Below are 12,939 nucleotides of genomic sequence, written 5' to 3'. Positions count from 1 at the left end.
TCCCTACAGAGTTCACTTTTGTCTCTGAAACAAAGACACATGATACACTAATTTTCACCAAATTGTGGAGAAATCAAGTCCATAAAACAGGATTTAAACTCTGAGAATGTTTAAACAGAAGGTCTCCATATTTTTGTAGAGTATGCCATACCAGTATTTAAGTACTTAAGTGTACTTATATATTTCTAGGTCAACTAAAGTACACATTAGATTCTCTAGTTATGTAGAATATGATTCACTAGAATGTAATAGACTACTGAATATTTCTAAAGTCCATCTATCCTATTTCATGAATCTCTGTCCATGTTTATAGAACAAATTAAACTACAGGAAATTTTAAATTAAAAAATTTCTAGAAAATAGTGTCCAAGTTTGAAAGTATATATGAACTTTTATACGACCTTGAAACTCATTTCTCCTTAGGTCATAAACCATTTGTGTATAGTTCAAAACAGATCTCTATACCGTTAAGTATATTTTTATTTCTCAGCTGAACATTCTGGAGACTTATGAGTATAATGTTATCAAGTGCAATGTTCCTGTCTTCAAGGAGTAAGTCTCAGAAACTGAAGCTATTAAAAATGTTTGGAAGAAAACAAATCAACCCAATGGCTTGAATTTTTTTTCTTTTAGAATGCTTACTTCAAACATAACTAAAATCAGCCTTTGGCAATCTTAGCAAAAAAAAAAAGAGTTATTTATGTCTAGGTATTTCATATTAGGTTACATTATCTCACATTCTTATGCCATTGCATACTAAATTTTGTTATTAGGGCTTCACTGCACAGTCTTCTAAGGCGTTACCAGTAAATTGCTGTTATTTTTATTAAATGATTTGAAGAGGAATAATTCAAGGCCATAGAGACCTAAATCAGCCAAAATGCTGCCTGCAAGAATAATATAGACATAAATCATTTTTATTGACTTCAAAAACATATTTTTTACCCCAATGGAAATGATAGGGCAGTGTTATAGAAGAGCAAAATTAATCATTAGTACCCTTAACACAAAATAAGGATTAAGCTACATGACCTTCTGTTTTGGAATGTATTTTTCCTCTAAAGCACCAGTCTGCTAATAAAATATTATAAAAAGTACCATGATTTACAAACCAGTTCTTATTCATGGCTCTATTGCTGTTGTTAATAATTTTACATTGAGGAAAGAGAAGTCAATAGACTGTATATGGATACTATCCTTTTACTTAGTGACATCTAAAATCTCATAAAAATTGGGCTTGGTAGATAAATAATGGAGTTAATTTTCAGCTAACACCAACAGCATACTCATTCTCATGTTACATGAGAGAAAGGAGAAAAGGAAAGGAAGCTGGATAAAGCAAAAACTCAGTGTGAATTAAGCTAGATAACTCTACATGTGTTCGTTCAACATTCTTCTTTAATCTCAGTCAGATGTTCAAGTCCTTGGACCTTCAATATGTACACAATGCCTCTTCTATCACTCAAAAATGTTTTGCTTTCAAGAACATTTTCATTCAAGCCATCTTACATGAAGTTCTTCAACAAGCTTCTCAATGTCCTCAGTTGTCTTTTCATCTTTTCTCCTAGATGACCTAGATGAGAGGAAAAAAAAAACAAGCAAGCAAAGAACAACAAAAAAGGTGAAAATACTATCCACCTTCAGGTTTTCATTTCTTATTTTCATATTATTTTCTCCTACACACAATTCTTTGTTCCCTATGGGTAGGAAAGATTTGAACTTCCTCTCCCCATCTTTTTTTAATATTCTTCTATCCATGGACTTTTCCCTTTCTTCCAAGCTTGAGACCTCCAAGGCTATTTCTCTGATAGCTACCTCCCCTCTCCAGGTAAAAGTGATTTTATTTTTCCTAAATTTCTCACAGAACTTTGCCTGAGCATTCACTATGTATCATAGTGTCTTTATACTATACCTTTATCCCCATTAGATGATACCCTACTGAAAAGAAGGATATATAATAAAACTATATATTCTCTGAATGGTTTTTGCCCCCACATAGTAGACAATCTAATGAATATCTATCAAATTTTTAATGTGACATTAAATTAACCAAATGCCAGGCATTATAGTAAGCACTAAAAATGCAAAAATAAGAAGTTTGTATTACAGGAACATATATATATATATATATATATATATATATATATATATGTATGTATGTATGGAGAGAGAGAAAGAGAGAGAAGGGGAGAGAAAGAGAGGAGAGAGAGAGAGAGAGAGAGAGAAGAGAGAGAGAGAGAGAGAGAGAGAGAAAGAGAGAGAAGGGAAGAGAAAGAGAGGAGAGAGAGAGAGAGAGAGAGAGAGAGAGAGAGAGAGAGAGAGAGAGAGAGAGAGAGAAGAGAGAGAAGAGAGAGAGAGAGAGAGGGAGGGTGGGAAGGAGAAAGAGAGAGAGGAGAGAGAGAGAGAGGGAGGAAGGGAAGGAGAAAGAGAGAGAGAGAGAGAGAGAGAGAGAGAGAGAGAGAGAGAGAGAGAGAGAGAGAGAGAGAGAATTCATTATTATATGGCTGGAAGTATTCTAGGCCCTGGAAACAAAATATAAAAGTAGCATACAACATAATATCTACCATCAAGAAACTGCTTGGAGATAGGAGATAAATTGTCCCATGGCCTTAATGGCTCAAATATACTGTGAGGTATTTTCTTACTCTCTTAACCCATAGACCCTGGCCAGGAAATCTGACAAAATCTCTCCATGCTATCCCCCTGATTCTGGTTTAATTGCCAGACTTTCCACTTGCAAGATAGCAAATCAGAAAATTGAGGGAGGAAAGTTGAACTCAGAACAAAACTCTTGGAAATCAACAGCCACCCTGCAGGGAAGAGTGATCTCCTCCTCACTGCCTACATGAAATCTGAAGCCCTGACAGTCACGAACAGGCAGCTCCTCTGCTTCAAGCTACTGTGTGACCGTCCCACGCAGCTCCCAGTCAGTCATGCTGGGTGGACATTGCTCACTGCAGGACTCTCCTGGCAGTTCTGCAAAGCTCCCAGCAGGTGGCATCCTTCATTGCTCTCTGTGTGGCTCCTAGGTTAGCTCAGCATCACTCCTGTGGGAAGCATCATCAGGTGTTTGTCTCTCCCTCGGCTCCCCGTTGCTCCCAGCAGGTGGCTTCAAGCATCGCTCTCAGACATGGTTACTTTCTCCAGAGGCAAAATGGATAGGTTTCCTTTCTCTTCTCTACAGGAGGAAGCCTGCAGACTTTTTCCTGCTTGCCCATGCTAGGGCAATGTCTAGGGATGCAGGATCAGACAAAGGCTCAGACATTCATTCCACCTGAACCAAACTTCTTCACAGCCTCTGATCTCTTATAAGCTCATCCAAAAAGCAAAACCATGTCACTCTCTGCCTCTAAGAAAATTTAGTGATTTTTTTGGTTTACAGATGATGAAAGATAAGGCACTAGATTTCTAGCCAGAGGATTTGGGTTCAAAACCCAGATACGTCATTTCATATCTGTGTGAGTTAAAATTACCATCCCTCTTGAGTGTACTCCCATTTTCAAAAATAAAGAAATTGTGCTCCATGATCTCTAAAATCTAGGATAATAACAATTCCTATTTTTGTAGCACTTTAAACTTTGCATGAGGAAATGTGTTCTTCAGAACAAGCCTACTGGGTACACAGTGCAATTATTATTATTACCACTTTACAGATGAAAACACTGAGATACTGAAAAGGTAATTGACTTTTCCATAGCACTCAACTAGACAATATCAGGGACATAATTAAAACCCTGGCTTCTAGATGCCAGGTCCCATGCTCTTTCTTAAAAATCCATTTTAAACATCTATTTTTCATTATGAACTTAACTAAAATCAAGAAACATGACATTTCAATAAAAAAGAACCAAAAATGTACACGAAACTGAAAAGTGTATGTTAAATTTAGCATGGCAGTAACAGAATTATCCTTCTCATCCATGTATGTCCCCTTCTGTTCATTTTTCATGTGTCATTGACACTTACTTTTTTCTTTTTTCCATTTCTATCATGGTCTACCATCCTCCATCCCCTTTCTCATAACAAACACAGTTTAATGTAATAAATCAACATATTCAGTGTTTTGTTTTACATTTTCCTATGCAGCCTTTAGCCTAGGTCCTCAGACAATCAATCTAGATGCCCTTTCTCTCTTAGATATCTGAAAATGATATCCTCTCCCAAGAAGAGAAAACTTCACATGTCTAAGAGTAGAAAAATTCTCTTCTTCCCCTTATGCTCTATCTTCCAAAAGAAGCTGGGTAACAATTACCTTTTCTTGTCCTAAATTCTTTTTTCTTCCAAACTCTCCAATCCCATCTGCCAAAAATCTAATAGCTCTTTTAGTAACTGTGAAAGGCCTGAAGGATGGCATTAAGGATCCCATATTTGTTCATTCTCTTCCCCCCAATTTTTCATACTTTCCAGAAGTGGTAAAGCACAAAATACTCATGAAATGGGTAAGAGTATTGGTGACCAGGGATTGCCACACCATTTGAGAGCTAGGTCCTCTTGATTATTTTCCTAGACTTTTGAATCTTATTTAAGAGTATGATTTATCCAAATTCTGGCTTAAGTCCCATTCTATTTGCCTTCTCTACATGTTATCAATAAATAATCTCTCTTTATGTATTAGTATCATTATCTTAGTGAGCAATTCATTTGGCTTATATAAGATATAAAATTGGCTTATATAAGATTCAGAAATATCACTCACATTAACATATTGAATATTCTGTTTAGTTACTTGACCCACCCCCTCCTAACTGCAGAAACTCTTTTTCAGTTCATCAGAATTTCATCTCTCATCTTTCAGACTCCATGCAAGGATTAGTGATTGAATCTACTGTGCAGTTAATTGATGAATGATTGTCCACATCAAGATATGAGAGCACTGTTGAAGCTTTCATTGATTCTTTTGTTCACAGCTACATGGACAAACAGGACAGCAGGAAGCTACTTCGAGATTCCCAGAAAACTCTATTCACTCCCAGATCTGAAACTTCATTGCACTTCAGTCTGTAACTGCTACTCCAACACTGAAATAGCCCAGCTAAAGTGATTCTGGAGACAGATTTTCATATGGTATTCACTGCTAGATCGTCAAAATCCAACGCTGACAGTAGCAAGGGGATAAGTGCAAATTCACTTGCCATTTTGTCATTCGAGGTCCTATGTTACACCTTCAAAGTCCTTGCCAGTATTCTGTTTGATGTCATCTTCCTTCATCTTTCATCTAGTCCACTGTCTGAATTAGTCCACAAGGCCAAAAAGATGATTCAAGCTATGTCAGAATGCCAGCTTCCTGGGAAAAGGCCCAAATACTTTCTACTCCACCCCATACACTCAGAAAAGCACCAAACTCTTTCTCCTACAAAAAAAAAAAGACTTTAACATATTGTACTTGAGAGAAGATTTATCTTCCTCAGTGGGCCATGTAGGCAGTTAGCAGCAGCAGCAGCATTTTGGAGGTGACTTAGAATTAGATATAACAATATCTGAGGTCACAGACTGATTGTTGTTCATTTCTGTCTTTGCATCCTTAATATGCCTATAATAAATGCCAAGGAAATGTTTGTTTTTTCTACTAAAAAGTGAAACTCCCCAAAGGCATTGGGCAGCTAACATTATAATAATATTGCTGTTATCACATAGAATAAAAAATGTCATTAATTATATCTATCAAAATAAAATTATTACTTGGGGAAAAAGTTATGGTACAACCCAATTATCCTATAAGCTTATTACCATACCTTGACATCTTTTATAAAATGTACATTTATAATATCTACTTATGTCAAGTAACTCTATACAAAATGAGTATTTAATAAATGTTGACAAAATCCAGTTAACTCTCCTCAGTTGATTCTTGATTAGAGGCCAAGCTACATTTTTGTTGTATTCTTCCCTCAAAGGGCAAACACAGAGTGATACTAATATCTCACATTTTATCTCAACAATTTTGTAAAAAATGGGCAATGTTGACATTGTTTTATTGTACCATTTTATAAAAGAAGAAATGGAGACTCAGAGAAGAGAAGTGATTTACTTATGATCATATAGTTATCTCATTGGAGGCTAGAATTCAAATCCAGGTTCCATATTCTTCAAGTCCAGAAAACTTCCCATCTGATTCCCAATATATTTAATAAAAGCTTGCTTTATGGGCAATCACCTAGAGTACCCCATTCTAATTCAATGTGAAAATTTCAGTAATAGTTTTTTGATTCATTTACACCTTTTAAAATGGCCCCACAACATATAGGCTAGATATACAGAATAGAGCTGATCAGAAATGTAAAACACAATCCATAAGAGTTAAATAGCACCTTTGGTTGCTTCTCTTTGTCTCTGTCTCTCTCTCAACTCTCTCTTTCTTTCTCTTTCTCTCATTTCTCTCTTTCTCTGTGTTTCTCTCTCTCCCTCTTTGTATTTCTCTCTGTGTGTGTGTGTTTCTCTCTCTTTCTCTTTCTCTTTCTCTCTCAGTGTGTGTGTCTTATGTTTAAAATGAGAAAATGCCTGTTTCAATTCTAGAAATCTATGCAAAAGATTACTGAGATGTAGTCTATTCAGTTACCACGGCAACCGCTAGATGTCATCTTCAGAATATCCTCACGCTTCAGATCCTAGTCTAGTATGAGCTGTAAAGGCTATACATACATCCATTGACTAAATAATTGACTCACATGCAGTTTTAAAGGGTAATCATAACTATTCATGCAGAAACAAAACAAGATATGCAATGGTAGCAGAAATTATAAAGTACACAGTGAAAAGTGATGAGACAGCCTCAATATTTAGTTTTTGTTCTTTTTTTTTGTTCTCATTTATCAGATGCTATAGCATTTCTCTTTAAAATGAGTGAATCACAGTTCTACTTGCTTTCCTTTTTGTGACTATTCTAACGGTCTGTTTAATTTGATTGTTCACTGAGATAATCAAGACATCTAATCAGGAATAAAAGATACTTGGCTCCCTTAGAAAAGCAAGTGACTGTCAAGGTTTCAGTGAAGAGTCCAGTGTCAACTCAAAAATTGCTTTTTTATCTGATAACATAAAATAGATATTATTTAAGATCTGGGAATAATACAGAAACTGCTAACATCATTTGCCACCTATCTTTTTTTGAAAGAAATGTATAAATTATGTCCATTGGGGGCTTACAATGAAAGCTGGAAAGGTTATTCTTGAGTACTTTACATTTTGCATTATTGGGAATGTGTGAAGGCGAGCAAAAGAAGAGAAGACTATAATAGCTGATTTTTATCACATCCTGGGAATGGAAGGCTGAGGAACAAAGAGCATACCAAATAACCAGTCATGCTAGAAAAGAAAAATTATGGGTGTGGCATATTGGAGATCCCTACTATAATATTTTTTCCTTGGGCACTGCATATGACACTTGGAAATACCCACTGTATTTCCTTCGGAGGCTTCAGGTTGTTATAATTTTCTTTTATATTGGTTTTCAAAATAGTGTAGCACTTATTGAATGAGTGAAATTAATGGTACCCCTGCTATTTAGTGAATCTCTTGTGAAAAGTAGCCTAATTAGAATAAAGTACTCAGAAAGGAGAATTTTATTTCCAAGATATGATAGAAAACCTCCTAAGACTTGTTAGGATGAATATTCTCTACTTTGGGCAATTAATTTGGACACAAATTGCAAATAACCTAATAAGCATTGATAAAGGTTTTTTAAGTATTGCTGGGCACAGTAGTACATAACTGTAATCTTTGCTTCTGGAAATCTAAAGCTAATGGATTGCCTAAGTTTGAGAGTTCTCAGCTAAAGTATGACTGAAGTCTTATCAGATGTCTACACTAAATCCAGCACCAGTATGATTAAGCCCAGTTATTAGAATGCCACCACAGTGCCAACAGGGATAAATCAGCTCAGATTGGAAAGAGAGAAGGTCAAAATCTCCATGCTAATCAACAAAAGGATCATTCTGATAAGTTGCTGTTGTACTTCTAGTTTAGGAGGGAAGAAATGAGGAGATAAAGTCTCAAAAATTTTATTGAAGTCTTGAACAATAAAGAAAAGGCCTTAGGGAAGCAAGTAATGTTTTCATCAGGAACACTAATCAAAGGCAAAGGCTTCAAACGATAAAGGAAATTTGGGGAAGTTAAGAGGTATTTAAGAAGATGGCATCCGAAAATAGGATTTGCTTTTCTGGAGTAGTACTTACAATACAAGAATGATGGGCTCGTGGCCAGGGATGAAGTGCACCAAATAACTAGTGGAAATGCATTTTCCTGGAGTCTTGTGAATCTAATCAAAAATACTTTAAAATGAATAGAAAAGAGAGAGAATACTGCCTACTTATATCTACCAAGTCAGATATCATGCAGAGTAACTACACTTTAGAAAGAATAGCAGGAAAGATGCCAAAAAAAAAATCATTACAAGCAAAATCTAAGAAAGGAGACAACAATAAAACTTATGGCCTAAGAAATCTGCACTTAAATGGATTTTGAGTAATAAGCAAGTTGAATAAGATTCTACTTCAACAAGACAAATTTTAATTCATGACTGAGATTTAATGGAACTAGATGGCACCAATGATTTAATTTATTCAAAAAGGGAGGAAATGTCATTATGTGAGTCTATATACATAAATATATGCATATGTACGTGTATATACATACATATATAATACTTTATTTTATACATATGTATGTATGTATGTATATATATATATATATATATGTATGTATGTATATGTGTGTGTATATATATATATATATATATATATATGTATGTATATATATATACACACACACACATATATACTATAGATATGGTACTTGTTAAGTACCACTACAAGCAATCTTTTGTTGTTCAATCATTTCAATTGTGTCCAACTCATGATCCTACTTGGGATTTCTTGGTAAAAATACCAGAGTGATTTGTCATTTTCTTCTCCAGCTCATTTTACAGTTGAAGAAACTGAGGCAAACAGAATTAAGTTAGTTGTTAAGGATCACACGGCCAGTAAATGTCTGAGGCCATAAATGAACTCAGACCTTCCTGACTCCAAGCCTCAACACTCTATTCACTGTGCCAACTAGCTGTCCACAACCAACTCTAATTAATTGTAATTGTTAATTTAATTAATGAGTAATGATATGTATTCAAATCAATCAAAATAAAATTTTTTCTTCATTCTTTGCTCCTAAGTCATCATTAGGATCTTTTGTCCATTTTTTTCTTATTCAGTTTTCCCTATTTTATCTCAGTTCACATTTCATTCTACTAGTTCTTCTTTTTTCCACTTTGCATTGCTAAGATATTCTTTAATAGCTAGCTATATTTCATACCCATCAAAATGGCAAAAATGTGTACATATATACATACATAAAAGCAATAAAATTAAATGATAGTAGAGTTGTGAGGGGGAAGATATGCTCATTCATTGCTTGTGGAATTGAAAACTTATAAAATCTTTCTCGAGCAATCTAACAGTACACAACAGGAGTTACAAAAAAAAATCATTCCCTTTGACCAAATAATTCTATTTGTGTGATGGAATGGAGGAAACAAGTACCTACTGTGTCCCAGAACTATGTTAAGCATTTTTCATAATACTATTTCATTTTATCCTCTCAAAAGCCCTGTGAATTTGATGCATTTATTATCGCCATTTTACAGCTGAGGAAACTGAGGCAAATTGAGGTTAAGTGATTTACCCAGAATTATACAGCTAGTAAGTATATAAGGACTATTCGAACTCAGGTTTTCCTATCTCCAGGTACAATACTCTATCCAATTTGTCACCAGCTGCCTCTAACATGGAGCTATACCTTGATGGTGTTAACAACAATAGCAAAAGAATAGCATTGTATAGTAAAAACATAAATTCATGTGAGGAAATACAGAAAGAAGTATTGAGGGAAGCATGGTAGAGAATATCTCAGTGAACATAAATGAAGTCAGAAATGAAAGTAATGCTGTGAAAGTATGCTATATACTACTTGGATGAGGAAAGGGGAAAGAGGCAAGAAGTGAGGGAACCAGATCAGGAGCCTTTTCCCCAGTAGCTTAGAGACTTAAAGTTGTGGTCTTCTAAAAATCCACTTTATGCTGAACTGGGTTCATGCCCCAGGGGCTGGAGCATCAGGAGTTGTCAAATATTCATGCGAAGTCAGTAGGAAGAATTTCAAAACATTTAGCTCTGAAGAATCATCCTGAATAAAGCTGCAACTAGATTTCTTGTACTCAGAAATATGCAGGGTAATAAGGAAAATATATGTAGTCTTGGGACAATCCATGTCTAAATGAACAAAAAGAAGCATCACAAAGTATGACAAGATAAGATATGACAACAGAAATTAGTGAAAATGGTAAAAAAGTAGAGTCATAAGCCAAAATTAAGGGATCTAAAAGAACTAAGGAAAAGGAATCATAGGAATACTGGTTTCAACAAAATAAATAATTGTTCTGCTCAGAATTGTACAATGCTAAAGCTAAATACAAACTTTCACATACCTCATTCATCCTACCCCTCCAAGACTCTGTCAGATTCTGGATTTGTCTTCTTTTCTCTTTTAGCAAGCTCATCCCATTTTTAACCCATACCATAATTTACATTTCATGAAAGTACAGACCACTTTCATATACTGTCTAGCCAAGTCTTTACTATCATGGGTTTGTACATTTATTTTTTTTAATTTAATTGAATGATCAGTAAATTCGTTTATTAGTATTAAATTTCACCTTGTTCAATCATTTCACCCTTTCAGAAGTCATTTTTAACTCTTGTGATTCTGAATCCCAAAAATAAGGTCTCCATCCTGACCTTAAGACATCTACAAGAAGAGATAGAAATAACAAATCTACATTTGAAATTTTTCATCCAAATTACTAATATAAATGTTAAATGTAACAGTGAATGGGAAGAGAAACCTTCCCTTCAAATGAACTTTAATCTAATAATTATAAGCATTGTATATAGTTGTTAAGATAGCTCTGAATCCACATACCTGTACCACCATCTAATTTACATTTCTCCACTTTTACCTATAGAGATATTATGAGAGATTGTCAAATGCCTTTATGAAAATCAGCTTCTCCCCAACATGATAACCCCATCAAAAAAGGATGGAATTAGTCTGGCATAGTTTGTCTGTGTTAAAGCCATTCTGGTCCTTTTAAATGAATGCTTCTCTCACTAAGCATTCAGAAATCATCTATGAAATATCTAGATTACCCTCCATAAACAGAAGAACTACTGTGGAGGTATGAGTTCAAAATCAAGCTTTTCAACATCAGTACTGCAAATTCAGTTTGCTGAAACTATTTTTTCCCCATTTTTGAGGATTTTACTTTCCCTAATCCCTTAGAACCTTTCCTTCAACTGCACAAGGATCACCATCAGAGGCTTAACAATCATATATTCACATTCTTTTAGCATGCTGTAGGATAAGGGGTCCTGACCAGGAAACTTGAAGTCATTTATACTTGCTCGTCATTGTCTTTCTATCTATTCACTTATCTCTGACTCCCTCTAAAGCATATTCATTTTTTCCCTTTCTAGGATAAAGAATATTCTCCTTGAAAAAGGAGACAGAAGTAAAATAATAGTTTAGTTCACTTTCTCTATGTCATTCTTTAACATTAAGCTATCCACCAGAAGCAGTGAACCTCCTTCTATGCTAATCTTCTTGTGCCCAAATATAGCATGAAGAGATTTTAAATTTGTCCTTGAAATTTTTCACATATTTTACTTCACTCTGAGCTTTAATTTTCCTAGCAATATGCTTTAAAGTCCATGCCATTCTTTGAAATTTTGGTATTGTTACATGTTCTTCTTTCCATATTTTTGAATCAGAAATCATTGAATAGTTCCTTATAATTCCATATAGAGGCACTTTAATAATTTACCAGTTCCTTCATCATTAGAACTATTAATAATTATATCATCATAATGTTATTTTATAAAAGCCTTTTGTCATTCTTAATTTTTCCCTTTAGACTCTCTGACGATATGATTATAATTAACTTTCCCCTAAACTTTAGAAATCTATTCTCCTATTACATAGGTATATAACTAGCTATGCTTAGTATATTTTCTATGTTGGTAATTATAAACAGATAATAGGATGATATAGTTATTTTCCATCAGAGTTCCTAATGGTTTCCAGTCCACCAACTTGTGCTTCCTTATTGATCAAAATTAAATACAGAATAACAGTTTACTCTCATTACTTCCTTTGCAGTTTGGAAAATGAAATTACAATCACAGTAAATCAATAATTTAATAGACATTTTGGTTTTAGTGAACTGAGACTTAGAAATTTTTTCCATAATGACTTTAGTTTGTCTCTATGATATTTTTGTGACTTTTATCAGTAGTTCATTACCCCTTTCTTCCATCAGCATGAGTGGGCCATCCATTCCAAAATAAACAGGCCCTGTTCTGTTTTTCCTACCTTTACCCTTACCTATAAATCTCTACCACCACTACCACTACTTCTTCAAATTCAGGGCTTTACAAAGAGATATATATTTTCTTTACATAGTTACTGATTTGCTTCTTTTCCTTGCTATTTTTTTGAATACACTCAATAAATATTTGTCAATCACCTACTATGTATTAGCTATTGTGCTAGACATAGGGATATAAAGAAGAGGTACAAAACAATTTCTTCCCCAAAAAACTTACAGCCTAATGGAAGAAAAAAGCTCAAAAAGAGCAGGGGACCACTTAGCACAAGGGCATGATAAATGAGCAGGAAATGATGAGATGAATGCCCTGGGGTCTCCTCCTTAAATAATATATCTAGGAGAAACTCTGATGTCTGAAGGAAGGACAAAGGGTAATGAGATGTGAGTTTCAGAATTTATTTAATCTTACAAGGTGATGATCATTTTCATTTAGAAATATATAATGAACATCTTGGATACCCTCCTTTAACAGAGGAGCCCATCTCTGGGGCCACAGGGATAAGAAATAC

This window comes from Antechinus flavipes, chromosome 3, assembly GCF_016432865.1.
Source record: "Antechinus flavipes isolate AdamAnt ecotype Samford, QLD, Australia chromosome 3, AdamAnt_v2, whole genome shotgun sequence".
Classification (NCBI taxonomy): Eukaryota; Metazoa; Chordata; class Mammalia; order Dasyuromorphia; family Dasyuridae; genus Antechinus; species Antechinus flavipes.
Note: the sequence above shows the minus strand (reverse complement) of the source record.